The following is a 22,599-nucleotide window of genomic DNA, read 5'->3' as shown; positions in this document are numbered from 1 at the left end:
TATATGTATGGTGTGAAAGAAGAAAAAGAGGCAAGGGGGAGAGTACAGGATTTTTGGCTTGAGCATGTAGGAGGATAGAGTTGTCATTAACTGAGATGGGAAAAACTGTAGGAAGAATAGATACAGGGGAAGGGATCCTTAGCAAAATACTTCTGTAAAGGGCCAGATAGTAAATAGTTTAGACTTCACCAGCCAAAAGGTCTCTTTTGCAACTACACAACCCTGCTCTTGAGACACAAAGCAGCCATAGGTATCAGGTAAGCAAAATAAACATGACCATATTCCACTAAAACTTTGTTCATAAAAAGAGGTATCAGACTTGATTTGGTCCACAGGCTATAGTTTGCAGATCCCTGTTCAAGAAGCCAAATAAACAGAGTGTTTCAAAGAGTGAGGAGTTACTGATTGTATCAAATACTGCTGATTTATCAAAGAAGATGAGACCTATGAATTGACCATTAGATTTAAAAAACTTGGTAGCCTTTAGTGACCTTGACTAGATCAGTTTCAGGGAGTATTGGGTGTGAGAGCCTGAGTGACAGAAATACTTGGGTCAGGAGGAGAATTGAGAGGAATTGGAGGTAATAACACCTACTAAAATTTTTTTTAACCTTCACTTTTTTTTTTTTTTTTTTTTTAAGAAAGAGAGAGAGGTAGAGGGGGAGTGAGAACCTTAAACAGGCTTCATGCCCAGTGCGGAGTCCAATACATCCAATACAGGGCTCAGTCTCTGGATCCTGAGATCATGACCTGAGCCAAAATTAAGGGTCCCATGCTTAATTGACTGAGCCACCCAGCTGCCACTTTTAACTTTCACTTTTAAGAGGAACAAAGAAATGGGGCTGTAAACTGTGGTTTGGAAGTAATCAAGAGAGGCTCTTTTTAAGATGGGTAAAGAGTAACGTAGAATGCTCTTGGGAATGATCCACAAGAGAGGGAGAGATTGGTGATTCAGGAGAGAGTAAGGCTAATGTTTGGAGCCAAGTCCTTGTGTAGGAAAGAAAGGATGGAATCCAGAGCACATAAGATGTGGCCCATAATGGGAACACACACTGGTGATCCACAGTGTTGGGCACTGAGGTAGGCATGTGGGCAGATGTGGTCATTGGGGCTTGGGAGCAATTTTCTACTGATTGCCTCAGTTTTCTCAGGTAAATGAGAAGCAGTGTCCTCAACTGAGAATGGAGAAGGAGCTCTTGACGGTTTGAGGAAGAAGAGAGTAAAATAGTCATGAAGAATGGGTTTCTTGAACTTTGCTTCACATTAGAATTACCTGAGGAAGTCTTTAAAAATTCCAAAGCATAGATTACAGCCATGACCAATTAACTCAGAATCCTGGAGTAATGCCTGGCTTTAACACATCGTAAAAATTATTCAATGTGTAGGTAAATTTGAGAACCACTGATCTAGGAGTATAGGAAATGAGACTAGTCAGAATAATTACATATTTTCCCCCAGAAGGTTTGACATGAGATTGAGCAAGGAATGAATGGAGAAGTGGCTGCAGCTGGGGTTTGAGGTTTATCAGGCGAGTTCCAGAAGTGAGAGCAGGGAAGGAGATTTGAGGGTGTATGCAATAAAATGATTATAATGATAAATCATGGAGTTTATGCTTGATAGGAAGAGAAATAAGGATATTAAGGGCATGAGAAATGGTGAAAAGTCAGTAAAATAAATGGGTTTCAGGGCCTGGTAACATCAAAGAATTGTCAAAATAGGGGTACTAGACAGAGTCAGCTGGAAACTTAGCAGGTGGAGGTTATAAAGTGTGATGCTGAAAGCTCAGCATGTGACAAAAATCTAGGGAATGACCATGGGACCAAGTGGCCAAGTCAGGGTGGAGAACCAGATCTGTGGAGTGGAGTAAAGTGACTTGCTAGGTTAAAATGGTGAGAGAATTTTTTTAATGGATACTGAAAGTACTATAAATTATGACAAGGATCATATATTAGAGATAGTGACTGAGACAGGAAGCTAAAATAGTCAGGGAACAAGAGGGCATCACATTTACTGGATAGTTCCTCATTGTCCTCATTTGATAGTGATTGTTTCTTCTTTAGACATTTTGAACAGTACAACTGGAATTTTCTTGTTCTTAATTCAAGATAATTTCACATGTAGCCAGGTATTAGCAGTTTCCTTTTTGCCTTATTTTATGCTGGCTATTAGTGATTCACCAGTTTCTAAGGCTAATTGTGTCATCATTCCTTTTTATACTTAAAGATAGAATATGCAGTCATTGTTTGGGTAGAGGCAATTTTTCTTCTTGAAAGAATATACCTCTTAGCTACAAGGTTGGTCCAGCAATGGTAATAGAATTACTCTCCATGGAGAATACATTTTCTTTCTCTTGGTCTCACTTTTAACATTAGCCTTAATCTGAAAGCAAAATCAGCAATCCTGAAGCAAAAAGAAAATAATTATGTTTCTGAAAACAGAACATCAGAAAAAATTACTAGCACACTGAATATGTATTTCAATCTCCTGGGTAACAAGTTTGTTGTGATGGTGGTTGTTTTTGTTTTCCCCTTGGTTATGGCAACATGTTATGGGGAAAATGCAGCATGTTGATAAGAAGCCTATTGAATGCTTCTAAAGTTGAAAATACCTGAATTCCTTAATCCACCACAGCAAGTGGTAAATGATTCCCCGCAATAAAGTTCTCTGTTCCAAATTCAGCAGAACTGACTGATGGATATTTTCAGATCATTCCTGAAATTATAGTGCATTAGAACAATGTGACTACTTGAAGTATAGACTACAAATGTTTGTGTATGAGATAGCAAAGCCTTTGAGCTAAGATTCAATGTGAATTATTACCTCTCTCCACATCAATCACTAAACATGCTAATCGTCTCTGTTCCCACGAGAGCCACGACTGATTCATTGAGACATACTGACTCTCTGTTACTTGGAGGGAATTTTCCTGTCCTATCTCGAGTCCTTTACACAGGCTATTTCACATGAACAAACCAAAATAGCTGCTACTCCAGTTTTCTTACCTCTTCAAATTGATGTTGTTTCTTCACATTTTTATGGATTAATTCATAAAACACATCTTTATAGATTAATCTAGATCATACTCTCACTCCACTAAATGTTACAGACTAGTCTTAGGCAGTCTTATTTATGTCTCAAGTCAAATGTTCGTTAACAAGTGAAGTTTATTATATTCATTTAGTGCTATGTCCTCTATTTAAAGTAGCCTACCTATGTTAACAATCTCATTTCCAAAATGACTTTCTCGCAGAAGTGCATTATCAACACCTGAAACCTGCAGTTGGACTTGCCTAGTATAGCTCATGAATCTCACTCCCGGAACCCTCTGCTAATATCCCATTTATGATGATTGCAGTAGGTTTGTAGATTTGACTTGTTAAATACACCAGAGCAAGAGTTTTCTGTCAAGAGGGGATTTGAAGACATGTATCATATGACCTCACTGATATGAGGAATTCTTAATCTCAGGAAACAAACTGAGTGTTGCTGGAGTGGTGGGGGGTGGGAGGGATGGGGTGGCTGGGTGATAGACATTGGGGAGGGTATGTGCTATGGTGAGCGCTGTGAATTGTGCAAGACTGTTGAATCACAGATCTGTACTTCTGAAACAAATAATGCAAGATATGTTAGGAAAAAAGAAAAAGAAGAAGATAGCAGGAGGGGAAGAATGAAGGGGAGTAAGTCGGAGGGGGAGACGAACCATGAGAGACGATGGACTCTGAAAAACAAACTGAGGGTTCTAGAGGGGAGGGGGGTGGGGGGATGCGATAGCCTGGTGATGGGTATTAAGGAGGGCACGTACTGCATGGAGCACTGGGTGTTATGCACAAACAAGGAATCATGGAACACTACATCAAAAACTAATGATGTAATGTATGGTGATTAACATAACAATAAAAAATTTTAAAAAAGGGGATTTGTAGTTGGGTTAAAGACAGATGCATAACTGAGTCACCTATGTAGTTTTCTCTTTTCTCTTGTCTTCTCTTCTCTTCTACATTTCTTATTTCCAGCCCACCCCACAAACAAAGCTTCTAATCCTCAGGGATCAGGTGTCTGAAATCTGATAAGAATCTGTGCTCAGCCCATTGTTTCAGGTGGAATGAGCTGGGCTTCTGATAGACTTGACAAGGGGCCACATGTACTTTCTGACCCCTTATGCCATGCCCCTCAAAGGAGAACTCCTTAGTAACAGTGATGCTAAATAACTGACAATTCTGATCATGGGTTTTTAATGAATATATCTGAAAAGAATCCTAAAATGATCTAATAGTCTCCTTTTGTCTTATTTTGCTTTTTTTTACAGACAAGGAAATTGAAGCGGTTCTATTTCAAGACTCATAAGCCTATACTTTTTTTTGATTATGCCATACTGCTTCTCAAATAATGATTTGTTGTTTACTAGCTATATGCAAAAACATTATTAAAGCATTTAATATGTTTAAGGATATGGTTCCTCCCTCAAGGCACTTAACATCTAGTTGCCAAGGTAGTGCAAACTATATGTGCCTCTCTTAGGCTCCTTGGAAGGATGTCCACACTGCATGATGGTCTGTGCTGTGCTTCCTTTCCCTCTTCTTCCAGCTTTTTCTTCCTGTTCACCTCCCGAATGTGATGAGAGTATAGATCTTTATTCCCACTGGTGGAATAGGGCCTGACCCAGAGTCAGTGTTCAGTGCTGTTAGAAGGAGGTCTGACGGGAAGCCTGAACCTTCTTCCTTTCGTGTATGTTCTAAACTCAGGGTGTTACACGCAACTGATGAATCATTGAACACTACATCAAAAACTAATAATGTACTATATGCTGGCTAACTGATCATAATAAAAAATAATTAAAATAAAATAAAATAATAAAAGAAAAAAATAAATATCCTGACTCAGCCCTTAGTTTTCTCCAGTTCTTGAAACGCTACTAATTGTTTGAGGCCCAACAGTAGCACTGTCTCCATCACATAGCCCTAGCTCCCACTTTTGCCTGCTTCACTCCCCAAATTGCTCTCCCATGACTGCTTTTGGAGTTCCTCCTTTCTCCTGTTCCTGTCCTATCCCATCCTGTTTATGTTTATGCATTGAACAGTTACTGAAAGCTCACAATACATTAGGCTCTGAAAAGAACTGAGGGATAAAGCAAGTACTCCTCTAATTTGAGGGCTCTTCCCTGTTTGTCTCAAGAACTGATCAATTAAACAAAACGTGATGGGCCTACTGGGTGTGTTTGGTTTCTCTTTCAGTTTTATTCCAAATACAATAGGTTCAGCGAAGGGACTGTGGATCCATTACCTGCTTAGATTTCCACTTGTTTTCCAATAGTGTTGTCTCTTTGCTGATATCTGTGCTTTTCATTAGGTCCTCTGTGAAGCCTGCTGTAATCATTTGTGAGAAAGTTCTTTGGGAATCAACCCATGAGCCCTGAAATCAAAACTTGGCTTCAGTTTTACAATTTTCTCATTTATAATATGGGGATAATTATAGTTCCCTCCCTCATGGAGTTGTGAGGATTAACAGAGTCATTACATATAAAGCACTTAGAATACAGGAAGCACTCATTAAATATTATTAGTCATATGGTGTTCTTCAGTAATCAAAATACAACACCACTCTGTTGCCATTCAGTACCTTTCTTTTATGGAAACTTCTAACCAATTAAGAGTATGTATTCTTTCATTGATTCATTCATTTACTTACATTGAGTTTTTTATTTTCATTCCAGTATAGTTAACATACAGTGTCATATTAGTTTCAGGTGTACAATAGAGTGATTCCACACTGCTGTACATCATTGCTCAGTGTTCATCATAAGTGTGCCCTTAATCCCCTTCGCTTATTTCACCCATCCCCTCACCCCCTCCCTTCTGATATGCTTTATTTTAAATGAGTACCATCAGTTAAAGTCCTCTGTTTTCTTTTGGGAGCTTGAGATATATTTCATAGATGCCTAAAGACAAATAGAGGCACCCGTACATTAAATTATTCCCCTTGGATTGTAAGGTCTACTGAAATACAAAGGTCTGACCACAGGGTCAGTTGTTTCTGCTGCTAAGCTTGTGTGTCATCAACTTTTCTGGTTCTTCACTTACTCTTGTTCAAAGGTTTTAAACATATCAGCATCATACCTAACTAGAGAGCAATACATTTTAACTCTAAAGAATCTTGAATTCAGCTGTTATGTATAATGTAAGTATGTTTGGAATATTTTAAGTACCTTCTCCATATATGAAATAAATATGCATATCATTTGTTTAGATGAATCCTTGATATTACTTACTTTGCCATAGCTTTCATCTTCCTGCCCACCTTAGAATTATTTAAATTACTTGGACAGCCAGGGTAGCTCTCAGACTAAAATATCTCTTTTTTTCTTTCAAGATTTCATTTATTTATTTTGAGAGTGAGAGAGAACACACACACACACACACACACACACACACACACACACACAAGTGGTGGGGGGCAGGCAGAGGCTGAGGGGGAAGGAGAAGGAGAATCCCCACTGAGCAGGGAGCCTGATGTGGGGCTCAATGCAAGGACCCCAAGATCACGGACTGAGCCCAAGGCAGATGCTCAACCGACTGAGCCACCCAGGCGCCCCTCAGACTAAAATATCTCTAATTGCCCTTCTACTTATTCAGGTGGGAATTTTCTCCCTTCTTACATAGATATCAGAGTCCTCAACTCAAAGGAGGCCTTGGGATTCTTATCCTTTACTCTTTCCCAACCCTCTTGGCAACATCCTCTCCTTTGTATAAAATAAAATAAAAGTTACCCAAATACTCACCACCTCCCCTTTCTACTATTGGCATTCCTCCTGCACTGGCACTAATCTAAAGCATGTCTTCCTGGGTTCTCTTTCCTCATGATATAGAATTTACTAAGAATTAACATTAGCCTAGGAGCAATGTACTTCCTCCTGTCCCAGCCATATTTAGAGGTTTCCATTTCACACTGACCTTGGGGTTTGCCTTTTGAGGCATTTTTGTTCATCTGTTTATTTTATATTTTAATCACTGCATTTTCCTTCCATATACTATTCTGATGTTTATAAAAAATCATGACATAAAATAGAATTATTTTCTTGATATTTCTCTTACCACTGGGTAGCTTTGACCATAACTTTTTTTAAGATTTTATTTAGTTATTTGAGAGAGAGAGCCCAAGCAGAGGGGGAGGGGCAGAGGGACAAGCAGACTCCCTGCTGGTCAGGGAGCCTGATATGGAGCTCGATTGCAGGACCCTGAGTTCATGACCTGAGCCAAAGTCAGAGACTAAACCAACTGAACCAAGCAAGTGCCCCGACTATAAATTTAAATCTTCAGATTATTTAACACATTAAAAATATAATCCTGAATGAGTAATGTAGCCAAGTGATATAAGGAGGCAATTATCTCACAAAAATCTGTCTGATAAAAATTTCAACAACAAAAGTAGAAACAACTCTGAGATCTCTGGACCTTAGTACACTGAAATGCATCATCATTGTTAGTATTTTATATTTACTACTTAAAGTAGAATAAATAATGATAAAATATTTTCCTTGGAGTATTTCATGCCACTCATCAGACCAAGAGTATTTGAATAGCCTATGTGTGATATATGCCCCAAATTGTTCTAGAACAGGGCCGTCCAGAATTTTCTGCGATGATGGAAATTTGCTGTATCTTTGCTTTCCAATAGGGAAGTCAGTAGCCACATGTGGCTACTGAGTAGTTGAAATGAGGTTAGTGCAACTGACCTGAGACTGAATTTTTAATTTTAAGTTTGATTAATTTAATGTTTGGCTATTGGCTACCGTATTAGAACAGTAAGACTCGAGAGACTTCTAAACTACCCTTAAGATTGTAATCACAGACCTGTACCTCTGAAGCAAATAATACAGTATATGTTAAAAAAAAAAAAAAAAAAAGAAAATAGTAGGAAGGGAAAAATGAAGGGGGGGAAATTGGAGGGGGAGACGAACCATGGGAGAATATGGACTCTGAGAAACAAACTGAGGGTTCTAGAGGGGAGGGGGGTGGGGGGATGGGTTAGCCTGGTGATGGGTATTAAAGAGGGCACGTACTGAATGGAGCCCTGGGTGTTATGTGCAAACAATGAATCATGGAACACTACATCAAAAGCTAATGATGTAATGTATGGTGATTAACATAATAAAAAAAGATTGTACTCACAAGGCCAGGTCACTTTGTGGTCATTCTCAGGCCAGTGGCATACTGCAAAGAAACAGAAATCCTGGGGCGCCTGGGTAGCGCAGTCATTAAGCATCTGCCTTCGGCTCAGGTCATGATCCCAGGGTCCTGGGATCGAGCCCCGCATCAGGCTCCCTGCTCCACGGGAAGCCTGCTTCTCCCTCTCCCACTCCCCCTGCTCTCGCGCGCTCTCTCTCTCTCTCTCTCTCTCTCTCTCTCTCTGTCAAATAAATAAATAAATAAAATCTTAAAAAAAAAAAATCCTACATTTAACAACAAGCAAAAAAATCCAAAAAACTTTGAGGGCTGATTTTGATATTTACTAATTTTTTGGATAAGTGGCCAAAATATTTAAGGGTCCTCTTGACTTTTCCTTCTTTAAAGATCTCATATGCTTCAGTGCTTCCTTCTTGGTTCCACTTTAAACACTCCCCACAACTGATCTTTTTTTGTAACACTCATTCCTCCCCTCTTTAACTGTCCTCCCCATTCTACCTTTTCTCTAGACCCTTACAGTTCTGCCTCTGTGCCCATTATTTCAATCAACATATCAGCAGTCCCTTGGCAAAGAACACTATGCACAAAATCCTCATCCCCAGAGAGAGGATGGGGCAGACTATAATCTTAAATTCATAATTTGCTATCTTCTATAAGAATAAATATTTGCAAATTCTAACTTATGGTTATATATTAGGATCATTTGTAGATATCACCTTTTTTCTATCCTATAGGCAAGATTATTTCTAGTCTGAATTTCATGAGGCCTCCAGAGTTTTATGAAAAAGCTAATGTGTACTGAATGCTTGGAATAGTAGCAGTACCTCAAGGCAAGAATAATCTCTCAAGGTCTCATCCACCTCTTTGATCTGATGAAAAATTAAATAATAAATATACACTGGATTTAATTTAAACCAATGAGCAAATTACTTTGTAAATGAAATTAATTAGCAGAAGGAAAACTAAAATAAAGCAAAACGGATTCTTTCCATCTTTCCTAAATTAAGAGTTTATCCTTTAAACATTAGGTTTTATTCATTTGGGATTCATTCAACAAATGTCTTTTGAGCCTTGAATGTGTGTTGGTCACTGTTTTGAAACAATTTTTATATATTGCTGATAAAAAAGATGATACCCATATATAGCCTGCAAGCTATAAAGGAAGGATAGAGAAAACAACAAAAGCTATAACATAAATACAAAATTACCAGTTGTGATCTGTGTAATGGGGGACTGAATGGGGTTGAATGATAGAGTGTAGCAGGATATGGATGTTATACTAATGCATGGTCATTAGAAACTAAGTCCTACATAAAATGCAGAATAACGTGTATGTCAGAAATTTTCCTTAATGTTTTGTAGAGTTGACTTTGGAATAATCTATCTTCTGTATTAGACATTAACATCCAAAAATAGACTTTTGTAAACCACAGTCTGACCTTTTGAGTAGCAGATGTGAAATGAAGACTTCAGGTTATTCCATGAAGTTGATGAATGCTAATCAATAGTTGAGTTTGAGTAACATTTCCCTCTTTGCCTAAGGAGCACTAGTGGTGCAGTTATTTGCATCTTTAAAAAGTTGTTCATTTATTTCATGAAAATGAGTAGAAATTGAAAAATGAAAGGCAGATATGGATAAGAAGGATAGATCCATGGAAATCATACATATTGCATTAGCCCCAGGTATATCTAAACATGTTAGACATAAACTGGTAGTTAGCATGCTCTATCGGGAATAAAAGTAACAAAGTCAGAATAGCATGTACAACATGGCAGTACTGCAAAATTCTCAGAATTGTGCCTAAAAGTTAAGATCTGAGTATTTTTTGAAAATATGCTAGGTCTCATGGAATGGAAATCTGTTTCCTATTATATGAGTATATTCAACTTTTGCACACTAAAAACATCATTTAAAAATTAATTATGTGGTGGGGCGCCTGGGTGGCTCATTTGGTTAAGCATCTGACTCTTGATTTCGGCTCAGGTCATGATCTCAGGGTTGTGAGATCGAGCCCTGCTTCAGGTTCTGTGCTGGGCATGGAGCCTGCTTAAGATTCTCTTTCTGCCCCTCCCCCTCCCTCTCCACAACAACAAACTAAAAAAAATCAGTTGTGTGGAAATTAAATGGAATATTTCTTATATTTGTTCCCAAGGTGTTATTTCATCACATTTTATAACTATAAAGTGGAAGTTAAGTAACTTGATCCATAACGTAGCTAGGAAGTTGCATAGATAGGATTCAAATTCAGAATGATCTGGTTTCACAGTCTGTTTTTTCTAGCCAATGACTCAAAAGTATATTTATCAGGAATTTTAGGTGAATCCGCACCAAACTGATTTCTTCCTTCGTTCATGTAGACAAATGAAGAGTGAAATTGCGGCAGACAAAGAAGTAGCTGAAATATGCTAATTTTTACTTGCTGTTATCAAGGATAAGAACTTGAGATTTTGTTTTCTTTTTAAAACCCAGTTTGCTTTTCTGCACAGAAAAGGTATCCATTTATGTTTAGGAATTTACTAAATTTTTGTTTTGCTAATCCTGAGGGGAGGATTATTTTCTTAGGATCAAGTGTAGTCAATTATATTAGAATGTTGGGAAGTAAAGCACAAAATTCTATTAAAGACTTAGTGATTTGAATTTATCAAAGGAAGGGCTACTCTTTACAGTATACTTCGATGTATATGCAAAGTTCTGTTTTAACTTTTAGACCTATCTTTGAATTTTCACTGATACCTTAAGAAATAATAGCTTATTGATACTTTAGGATCTCTCTTTCCATCACCCCATATACACATATATAGAAAGAATATCTCTTTGTACATTTAATTTTGAAATACTACCTATGACTATTTCTCCACCTTTAGGGAAGGTGAGGTTTTTGCTTAGAGTCTGAAAGTGTAGAGGAAAGTTGTTTTAGAGAATATTCCAGAGGTTACTTGCATGAAGTTCTCTGATTTCAGAAGTTAACTGTGGGAACACATTTTAGCACATTTCTGCTGCTCAAGCCAGAAACCTGGATCCTTTGTTCTTCCTGAAGTATCAAAAATAAAAATTCATGAAATTCTCACATCCCACCTGTTCCTTTATCTGGATAAATGCTGTGGTAAAGTTTTTTTTTTTTTTGTCAGGTTGAAATATTTGAAAAGAAAATCACATAGACGTATTTATTTCTTTACTTGAACAATGCTGTTGAATCCTAATTACTAAACTCATATACCCCTTCTTCCCAGGGAATGTAGAATATTGTTATCAAGAAACTATGGCACATGTGTCCTTAATGGCTACCTTTTGTTTCAGCTCTCCTTGGTGGCTTATGGTATTAAAACATACTTACGTAGAAGGAGTATGTTGACAAATGATGGTTTTTATCTTGATTATTTCACCAAGTGTGTAAACTGACTTTATCACTTATTAGAATAAGTGTGCTGAATGCCCTCTGTGTGTGCATCAGGACAAGTGGTCTAATCAAGTTCAACTGTTCTGTGTCTCTTTGCCTTGGCTTAATTAAAATTCAGCCCTGCTTTTGAGCAAGCCGCAGTGGTTTGGCAGACCTTCACAGGGCTATACTGCAGCAAACAATAAAAGTGATAAAGGCGTACAATAACAGTCAATACAATGTAAATACCCCTCTTACTTACAAATCAAGTAGAAAGTGGTTCCTTGAAGCATTCTCATCTGCTTCTGGTGATGAAAATTTTTGAAACACTTTATTTTTAAGTTTGCGTACACTCTCCTTGTCAATGGGCTGCCTTTTATTTTCCAATGAAGCAAAAGAAAATGATAGTAAGATAAATGAGCACAATACAAATCCTTTTGAATTTTTATAACTCTTGTGTTATTTGTTGCACACATGAATGAAAAACTGCATGAAGGATTTTCACGTATGTGAGAAAGAGAGCCCTGAGTTCATCTTCCATTCATTTGTGGTGGTTGGGGAGGGTATATTCTTGGTGATCATCCTTTTTTATTCAGTCCACTGTTTTTGGCCGACTGCCCCAGTCCCAGATTTTCTCACAAACAGCCATCTGGCATTCTCTCTGTCCCCCACATATATCTCCTTCAGGACCTCCTGCAAGAGGGCTGGAGAATTTCACAGCTTGGGGGCATGGGAGTATACGTGAAGTTGCAGCCCGTTCAGGGTAGATTTCTCACCTATAACCTGTGTATCTGTTGTGGCTAGATGTTTAGTGGAAAGACCTGCTAGTGCACTGGGGATCAGTAGACCTGGGGGGAGAAGTCCCAGAACACCTGCGGTTTGCTATATTTTTAACTAGTCTGCACTTGAAGAATACAGACTCAAAAAGCCAGATCTCTGTATTTCACATGCTCATATTGAAGCGTTAGTGCGTATAAATAAATTCATACGGAAGGTGCTTTTAAAAATTCACAGAGCTATTATTATTTATTACAGCACAAATGGTTATAGGATCTCAGATTTATTAATTAGTGCTTTGGTCAACTTAAGCTGCATATATAAATATTGCTTCACATCCTAACAGTTAAAAAAGAAGAGAAGTTTCACAAGGCATTCAAAATGTGTGTACAGGAACACCAATTGTCTAAGACATCAGGAAGTATTGTGTTAACAGTTTTCACCTCAGTGAAACACTATATCTTATGTGTATGTGCTTTAGGTTTGATTTTGGCTTCCGGTTTTATTCAGGCTATGAGATAATTCTTATAAAGGCATGTTTCACCATTGTTTGGGCTTTATCACTGACTTCTATAGCTGAAAGAAAGATGCACTGAGATAGAGCCATCACAGTTGTTCACAAAATTGTGGCCAGTGGAATTACTAGTCTCAAGGCCAAGATTCTGTGGACTGCTTCTGTGGCTTTATGCCAGCACATGTCTTATTAGCTGTAATGGAAGCCATGTGCTTTTTTACTTTCTTTATATTCTGTCCATTATCGACTCATTGCTCTTAAATTAGCCAGAACTATCATTCTTTTGTTACTCTGTTAAGATCACAAATGGCATAAAATAAACATTAAAATGTTATTGAATTATTAATTTAAGAACAATCTATCTTAACGTACTGACAAAATCATAATTTCAAATCAGAAAAACCAAGTCAGGTGTTAATTTGTGTTCAGGATGCGATGCCAAGGTAACTTGATAGTCTTCGTAAATGATTTATACCAGTACTGATATACTGATACATGTATAAGGTTCAATGAAATTCCTGCTGTAGAGTATTGACTGTGATATTTCAGTTTTGTATCAAGCAATTTTATAAATTCTAAATGTCTATGAAGACACAGTGTAAACAACTAATATCATTTCTGTTCTTAAGAATTTTCATCAGGATTTCTATGTGAACAGAAAATAGTGAATAGTCAGTGTTTATTCCTTCTGGAAGTGTCCATCATTTCTTTGTGTAGTAAGTATTTTGGGAAAATAAATTTACACTTGTGAAACAAATTTTCTTAAAATGTGTCATGAATGAATTGCTTAACTTTATTCTAATATAGTTTATGGCAGAAAACGTTTGTAGGTACTTAGGTTAAACAGTTATGACAAAAAACAATGGTTGTCAGATAAAAACATCTAGTTTCCAATATTTTCATGACACTCAGTGATTGGGTAAATTCTTGTAACAAGCAGATTTCTTTTCTGATATTATTGTTCCTTATATTCTGAATTATAATGTGTTGAACCTACACCAGAGCAACTAAACAAAGGTAGAAATCTTAAAGAGTTGTTTTCTCCAAAGTGAAACACAAAAAGTCAGACGGACTGGTAGTCACCAAGTCAGCACCCCTACTCTCCAAATGCTCGGCTGTTTCATTCCTGAGTGGACATAGCCTTAATCTGCTTTGGGCATTATATTGAAACTTCATTAGTCTTTGTTTCAGTCTGTACCATTTCTGAGCCAAATCCTCCAGCTTCGCTTTGAGATCATATCTGGAATAAGCTTACCTTGTATTAGATTTCAGAAGTTTCTTAAAGCTAAATCAGGAATAATATCATTGGTAAGTAAAGTTTCATAGATCTGGATAGGAGATACCTACATCAAATGTGAATTAATCTAAAATCCTTTGACATACTAAATAGTTCTCTATGTCAGTGAAACAGGCAAGTGTTCACTGTTTTCAGCCTGTTATCTCAAGCTTAAGTTTCCCTCTTTTTCCCCTGTTGCTCCACTTTTGACCCACGTATAAGAGTGAAACTAATGATGCATACCATGAAGTTGCTAGAGGAGAAACAAGATAGGTGGAATCTGAGGCCAGCCACTCTGCCAGTGAACATCCATTGAGGTCTTCCCATATGCAGTGCCCACCAACTACAAAGGTATATGAGATCAGGACAGACCTTTGAATATTTTTTTCTTTCAAACAGTTCCTTTTATTTATTTTTTTTTAACCCTTGTATTAGTTTGCTAGGGCTGCCATAACAAAGTATCACAAACCGCACGGCTTAAACAACAGAAACCCATTTTCTTGCAGTTCTAGAGGCTAGAAGTCCAAAATCAAGATTATCAGTAGGGTTGGTTCCTTCTTAGTGCTGTGCGAGAGAATCTGTTCCATGCCATTCCCCTTGCTTCTGGTGGTCTGATGGCAGTCTTCAGCATTCCTTGGCTTGTTAGAGCTATGAGTTTCACATTGCATCCCTTTTTGGTGAGCCACACAGGAAAGTGCAGATTTGCCATTCGTGGTCTGATGGCAGTCTTCAGCATTCCTTGGCTTGTTAGAGCTATGAGTTTCACATTGCATCCCTATTTGGTGAGCCACACAGGAAAGTGCAGATTTGCCATTCTGAATACAGATTTGCCATTCTGAATACAGATTTGCCGTTCTGAATACAGATCTGCACTTTCTTGTGTGGCTCACCAAATAGGGATGAAATGCCTATGTAGGATGGTTTTATTTCGGACTCTTTTCACATCACCTCTTAGGAGACCTTTGGAATAGGGAAGTTTTCTTCCGTGATTTTAAACACTGAATACCAGTGCAATGTGAAACTCAAAGCTCTAACTTCTCATACAATTTGGTATACAAATTATAATTTGGAAAAAGAGATGGCTAAACTAATGTGTGTGGACACATATATTCTCACATACAAATGATTTGATAATGGAGTCTTACTCATAGAAGTCAGAAATACATAGTTGGTTTGCTGTTATATCAACCTACATTTGGCTATGATCCTGTTCAAAATATAACTCTTTTCTTTTTGAATTTGTTATGGGAGTCATTTAAAGAGATAGAAACATATGTCAAGATAAAAACCAGATAATTTCTGCTGTGTGTGTGCATGTGTTTATGTATGAGAGCGTGCACGAAATTCTCATACTTTTTAACTAGCTTCCCAGAAAATGTTTAAGCTTTAAACACTAAAACATGAATATCAGGAATTTCAAAAGTTGAGAACTCTCTGCATATCAGATAAAATTTGAACAAAATATTATAAAAATGTAACAGACTCTCATTAAGATAGTTTAAAATTACATCAGGGAATGATACATAGTGAGAGGAGCTTATTGTTCTTTTGACCTTTTATTTTATTCAAATTCAACCTTTGATTTCATGATAAATAAAATATGAAAATCTCATGATATCAGATGTGTATTTCATCCTAGATCTTTCTGAACGTTATGGAGATTTTAAAAATGCTGAAATTTGATAAAAATAATTAAATGCAGATGTTTTGACCAAAGCTAATTATTTTTGCAAGGACTAGGATGATATTTAACTAAAGTTTTTGTTTTCAAGAATGATATAGAGACAGAAATCTATGTGGATGGCATGGAATTTAATAACAGAACATTGCTAATAAGAATAGTGGGATAGAATTTTATGTTCAAGGATAATACCTTTTTAATAAATGAAACTGGAATACACAAAGTCATATGATAGATGCACACCATATGACTCACTAGTAGTGTTTACCTTTTCTAAGATTTATTTATTGAGGGTCTCTTCTGTGGGAGATGCTACAGTAGCACTAGTAATTATATAAGTAATAAAAAAGACAATTACTGACATCATGGCTTACATTCGAATTTGGTGCTATAAAACTTGGTGCTTTTTCAGTCAAACATAGGTTGAATACTGGCTTTAATGTTTACTGGCTGGCTGATTTTGAATTTGAATACCTTATGAGAAAACGAACTCAAGTAGGATTTAAACCTTGGCGGTTGGTGAGGGAGCTGGGAAATGAAATCAAGCTTATCTGACCCTTAAATTAGTAATTTTCCACTCTAAATTAGATTAATATATAGGAATGAATTGAAAACTGTAAAGTATAAAATTAACAATTGTTTTATAATTCTTCAGTTTGATTTAATATTCCTTGGTTAATTTATACAGTCAATAGATATTTGTTGAAGGCCTGCTATTGGGCATGCATAGTTTGAAATCTTGAGGATATTGTCAGGAACAAGGAAAGAGTGTCCCACTTCTTCTGGTGCTCAAATACATACATGGGAAAATATCAGGTGGTGATAAAATGCTGCGGTGAAAACAAATCAAGGAAATTACTTTAGACTAGGTGGCCAGGAAGTCTTTCCCCTATGTTGCAGACCAACAGCCTCTGCATTCAGTTACTAGTATCCTATTATTGTTAATGTTCTTGATTTGAAAATTATACTGTGACTAAGTAAGACCGTAACTTTTGGGGAAATTGGGTAAAGATTATACAGCAGGATCTCTTTGTCCTGTATTGCAGTATGAAAATATTTGCCACTGAAAGTCTAAAAAAGTAACTAGAGCAACTATAAAAGCAAAGTGAAAGGTTTCAAGCAGTGGAAGCCGTGGACTGCTGGGAGCTAGTCTGTACTGTAAGAAAAATAGTCATGCTGTGGTGTGGAAAATGGGTTGGAAGACAGAACTAATGTGAGTGCAGGGACCACGGGGGGGTGCTGCTGCCATTGTCCAGAAAAGAAATGGTAGTGGCTTGGTCTGGCATGATGATAGTGGTGGTAAGAGTTGTGGGCAGATGCATAATAGAAGTTGAAGTTCTAATTAACAAGGCTTGCTGACAGATTGTTTGAGAGGGAATGACAGATCAAGTATGACTTAAGTTTCAGGACCAAGCTATTGGATTGATGCCAGTGATATTTATTAAGAAGGCAAAGACTGAGGTAGGAGGTTGACAAATAATGACCGTTGATTAATTTTATGAGCAAATTATTAAAATAAATATAAACAGACAATTCATAATATTTTTATGAGTATTTGTGATTAGTAGCTTCAGTGACAAATTTAGCCTGATGAATGCAATATTGGTTCTAAATAAATTAACTCACTTGGGTATTCTCTTATTTACTCTCAAATTTTTAATTGAATGCATTTTTGAAAACATGACATTGTGAAATATATTAAAGACAGTAACAATACCAACAGATATTCTTAATTTGCTCTTATGAATTTTCATATCTGTATGTAACTTGTCATTTTATTCAACAAATATTTGTGGAGTGACAGCTTTGTACCAGGCACTATTTTAACCACTGGGGATATACCACTGAACAAATCAGACCAAATATTTCTGCACTAATGGAGTTTACATTCTAGTATATTTTAGTAGAGATGAACCAGACAATTTAAGAGAGATTATTCAGATGTATGGTATGTGAGCAAAATAGTTTATTTTTTTAAAAATTTTTTAACTTAATCTAGCTACAGATACTTTACATACAAATATTTAGATTAATAGCATTTTGTTACATCAAATGAAGAGTGCAGCAGTCTGAATAAATCCTGTCACAATAGCAGTAACACCCACTGTAACTAACTTGGGGAATCAGGTTATTGCACCTAAATAAGTCACAGTCTTTAGTTTGTGATGGCTATCTTAAATCCAAATGGGTGGTTGGTTTGTTTTGTTCTTGTAAATACATACACACAGCAACGGGTCATAGTCCCTGGGCTCATCCCCTGTGAAGCATCGGTGTACACAAAATGGGTCACTTAAGTCTTTAACAGAATATGCCAATCTACTCCAGGAATCTTGTTTTTGAAAAAGTTAAAGGCCAAAATAAAGATGAGTCCACAAATCAGCCACATCCTATTTTCTGCACATTCCAGTTTTGACCTTTTTTTATAGCAATATGCAAAAAAAAATGAAATTGGATCACTTTATTTTTATTTTTTTAAATGGGTAGTGTTACTTTATCATAAATATTGTAATTTTCGTCACATAAAAATAGATGCTAAATATTTTTTTATTATGTTCAGTTAGCCACCGTATAGTACATCATTAGTTTTTGATGTAGTGTTCCATGATTCATCGTTTGTGTATAACACCCAGTGCTCCATGCACTACATGCCCTCTTTAATACCCATCACCCGGCTAATTAATCCCCCCACCCCCCTCCCCTCTAGAACCCTCAGTTTGTTTCCTGGAGTCCAGGGTCTCTCATGGTTCGTCTCCCTCTCTGATTTCTTCTCATTCAGTTTTCCCTCCCTTCCCCTATGGTCCTCCGTGCTATCGCTTATGTTTCACATATGAGTGAAACCATATGATAACTGTCTTTCTCTGCTTGACTTATTTCACTTAGCATGATGTTTTGACTTTTATATAACACTGTCTATACAGTACTCCAGTACTACTACAACCCAGAAAGCAGTTTTTTTTTTTATTTTTACTTAAATAAAATAGTTTAGATAAGCAAAATGACTGTTAAGTCAGATGATATAGGGACAAAAATGAAACAGAAGGAAGATTGGTGATTTGAGGGAAGGAAGATGTTAGGGTCTGGAATGGATTTGGTTTTAAAATAAGATCATTAGGAAAGACTTTGTTGATTAGGAGTTGATGGAGGGAGCTTTGATGATAATTGTTGAAAGAGCATTCCATACGGAAGGAAGAGTAAATGCAAAGCCCCTTTGGTGGTGGGCAGGGTGTGAACTATTGGCACAGTGGTAAGAGATTAAAGACACGGGGGAACAAGGGAGCAAGCAGATAGAGAGGCTTTGTATGCATCACTTTGGGAACTTTGCCTTTTATTTTGGGTGAGATGAAGGACTTTGAGCAGAAGCCAATATGATTTTCCAGACTTAAAAGTGACACCCTGGGGGGGGGGTGCGGTATAGGGAGGCATGGGCTGAAGTAGAGAGACCAGTTAGTTACAAGGCTATTCTAATAACTCAAGTGGGAGAAAATATTACCTACACTAGGCCACGATTGGTTGAGGGTAGTGAGAAATGGTTGGATTCTGGACCTATTTAGAAGACAGAGCTAGTAAGATGTACTGATGGATTGAACATATAGTGTGAAAGAAAAGAGAGGTTTCAAAGCTTACCTTATGGTTGACCTGAATGACTAGAAGAAGGATGGCACTGCCATTTATGGGTATGGAGAAGATGAGAGAAAGAGAAGGGTTGCATTGTGGACAAGGTTCAGGAGGTCGCTTTGGATCTGATAAGTTTGATATGCCCATTAGACTTCAAAGTGGAGATGCCAGTGGGCAGTAGATGATAAGAAATCAAAGATAAAGGGAGAGGACCAGCTCTCTGAGTAGCAAATACTGCTGCACCGAAATAGCAGTTGTATTTCATGTAGTTTTGTTTTTGTTGTTGTTGCCAAGAACTTACTCTACAAGAATAAGGTCTTGTTAGGTTTAAACACAAAGAAGACTGATTTTCTTGATTCTTCTGAGAATTTGGTTCAGAATAATTTTATTTCAAAAAATCTGGAAGATCAAATGCAACTTAATTACATTAACATTATTAAGAGAATGCGGACTTAAGCATGTGGTAAATTTAAAATGTTGCTCTCTTCTAGGGGGATGATCATGGTAGGGGGCTTTTTTTTTTTTCTTTCTTAAAGCAAATTCTGTCTTTAGAAGCTCTTATTTTTATAGAATGTGGGAGACTAAACATAAGATAACTTCTAGTTTATGTTATTATGCACTGAAGAAAAAGAAATGCGTGAAGCTGTGCCAGGTAGCTTGGGTTATCTTTGAAGCCCCTAATTGAGAATTGTCTACTAAACACTCTAAGTGGCGTGTAAGAACTAAATTCAGCTTGTGAATGCGACCTGACATAGTTACACAGGCATTCTGTGCCCTCTGTTCTCCTGTCGAATGCATGGAGGCAATAACATCAGCTATTATATTTTTTATTAATTGTTTTGAAAATAAAAAAATAATGCTATATATATATCTGTAAATGTGAATTTATTCAACTCTTCAATGAGAATATACTTTATAAAAAGGAAACCTGTTTTTTTTTCCTTATGTCTATCTACCTATCTTTACCAGGAAAGATTATTATTAGTAATTTTTTGCAAATAAAGAGGGTTAGACATCTAAGTAAGAGTTGGGGAAAGGGACAATATTGCTAACCCGACTTTTGAACAGGAATCATTTTTTAAAGCATTTATATATTAACTTAGAAAGAAAAGGTAGAGTTTTTACATCATTTCCAGAGCACCTCCCTCGGCAGAAGCTTGCGTTAGGGGGGATTCACTTAGTGTGGGCGGCCGGAGAACACTGTGATTCAGCTGTTTGTTCCTGCCACCCTCCTGGCCTGATACCATGGGAGTGACTTGTGTGTCCCAGATGTCTTGTGGCTGAGGGCAAGAATGTCCAGCAGACGGTGGAGCTCCTCACCCGGAAGTTGGAGATGCTTGGGGCAGAGAAGAAAGGAACATTTTGCGTGGATTGTGAGACCTACCACACAGCTGCCTCCACTCTTGGCAGCCAGGGTCAGGCTGGGAAGCTGATGTATGTGATGCACAACTCAGAGTACCCTCTGAGCTGCTTTGCCCTCTTTGAGAAGGGCCCTCGGCTTATTGCCGACACCAACTTCGATGTGCTCATGGTGAAGCTGAAGGGCTTTTTCCAGAGTGCCAAGGCCAGCAAGATTGAGACCCGGGGTACCTGTTACCAGTACTGTGACTTCCTAGTGAAGGTAGGGACAGTCAGCAAGGGGCGCAGCGCCCGAGGCATCTCCGTAGAGGTGGAGTATGGCCCCTGTGTGGTAGCTAGCAACTGCTGGAGCCTGCTGCTCAAGTTCCTACAGAGTTTTCTAGGCAACCCACACACCGGGGGCTCCCGCAGTGTTTGGGAACAGACACGATGCCGTCTGTGACCCAGCAGATACCATGATCCGGTACATGGAACTCTTCAGTAAGATCCACAAGCAACAGCAGGTGCCGGTGGCTGGGATTCATTAGTGACTGACAACTGCCCAGCTGAGCTCTGTCACCAGGGGGACTGTGCAGGAGGAGCAGGGGCTGCACCCTGAGGCCCCTGGACCCCAGAAACCCAGGGCAGACATGGAGGCTTCTCTCCCCCTTCCCAGCTGTGACTTTTGCTCTGGGGATCTGGACTCCCCTCCCCTGACCCTCACACACAGCCCCCCAGCAGCTGCTTCACGCTATGCCTTACTGGACTTGGCCTGTTTTCAAGAATGGTAATTATGAAGAGTGGAGAAGTGTGGAGCTTTCCTGCTTTAGGGGAAAAGGTAGGAGAGGCCTGCCTAGTGTTGGTGGGAAAGCAGTCTGTATCTCCAACTACTGAGGATTTGGCTTAGGTCCGCAGTGGTTGGGCTGGGCTGGGCTGGGCTGTAGTAAAGGCCTCTTCCTCTACTCCAGGGATGCAGGTGGGCTTCTCCTGGAGAAGGAGTAGGAGGCATAACTTGGAAAAAAAAAAAAAAAAAAAAGAAAGAAAAGGTAGAGGAAAGGAAGGGAAATTAGGTGAAATGACCTCCATAGAGAGGGATTGCTTGGCGTTGATCAAGGGATGAAGTTTCTTCTCTGAGTTTTTCACTTAGGATCATTGATCTGATATTCATATCATTGCTGTCAAGGTATTGTAAGTTCCTAATCATTAGTGTAGGGATTCAGAAAGAGAAGGCAAACGCATAAATAACCGGGTCTCCCTACCCCATCTTCACACTTTTTGATGAGTGTTGGATCTGAGGCTCTCCTTCTAGAACATCTCAAGGTGAACCAAACGATACTACTACTATCACTTTTCTTTAAGGTACCTGCTATTTCCTGTTCTCCTACCTTGATCTTTTTTTCTCAGGTCGGTAGTATGGAAAGTGTATAGTGGCAAAAAGAAAGACTATCAACTAGAGGAGAGATGTAGAAAGCTAACTTTGGGGAATATCAGTATAGCAGATGCATTCTCCCAAAGCCTCCTTTCTGTTGATATAAACTCCCACACACCACTTATCAACTTCTGCCAACCAGAAAAAGGCTCATTCTCATTTTAAAATAACATCTTTATTGGGATATAATTCACATACTGTATAATTCACCCATTTAAAATACAAAATTTAGTAGTTTTTATATATTCATGGAGCTGTGCCACCTTCCCCACAATCAGTTTTGGAGCATTTTAACCATCCCCTACAGAAACTCCATAGCCATTAACAGTCACTTCTATTTCTCCTCAAACAGCCTTCCTCTCTCAGCCTTAAGCAACTATCAATGTACTTTGTGTCTCTGTGCATATGCCTA

General features: G+C 38.0%; 1 protein-coding gene and 1 pseudogene across 1 annotated transcript in view; both read left to right on the top strand.

Moving 5' to 3' along the window:
- Positions 1-22,599, top strand: part of IL1RAPL1 (interleukin 1 receptor accessory protein like 1) — a 1,391,691-nt gene that overhangs the window by 389,869 nt on the left and 979,223 nt on the right. The window lies entirely within an intron of this gene.
- On the top strand, positions 20,567-21,306 carry LOC112812951 (mediator of RNA polymerase II transcription subunit 20 pseudogene; annotated as a pseudogene).

The sequence above is a fragment of the Callorhinus ursinus genome, unplaced genomic scaffold (assembly GCF_003265705.2).
Source record: "Callorhinus ursinus isolate GAN/ISIS: 27379988/994484 unplaced genomic scaffold, GSC_fseal_2.0 scaffold16, whole genome shotgun sequence".
Lineage (NCBI taxonomy): Eukaryota > Metazoa > Chordata > Mammalia > Carnivora > Otariidae > Callorhinus > Callorhinus ursinus.
This window is presented reverse-complemented; position numbering and strand designations above follow the sequence as displayed.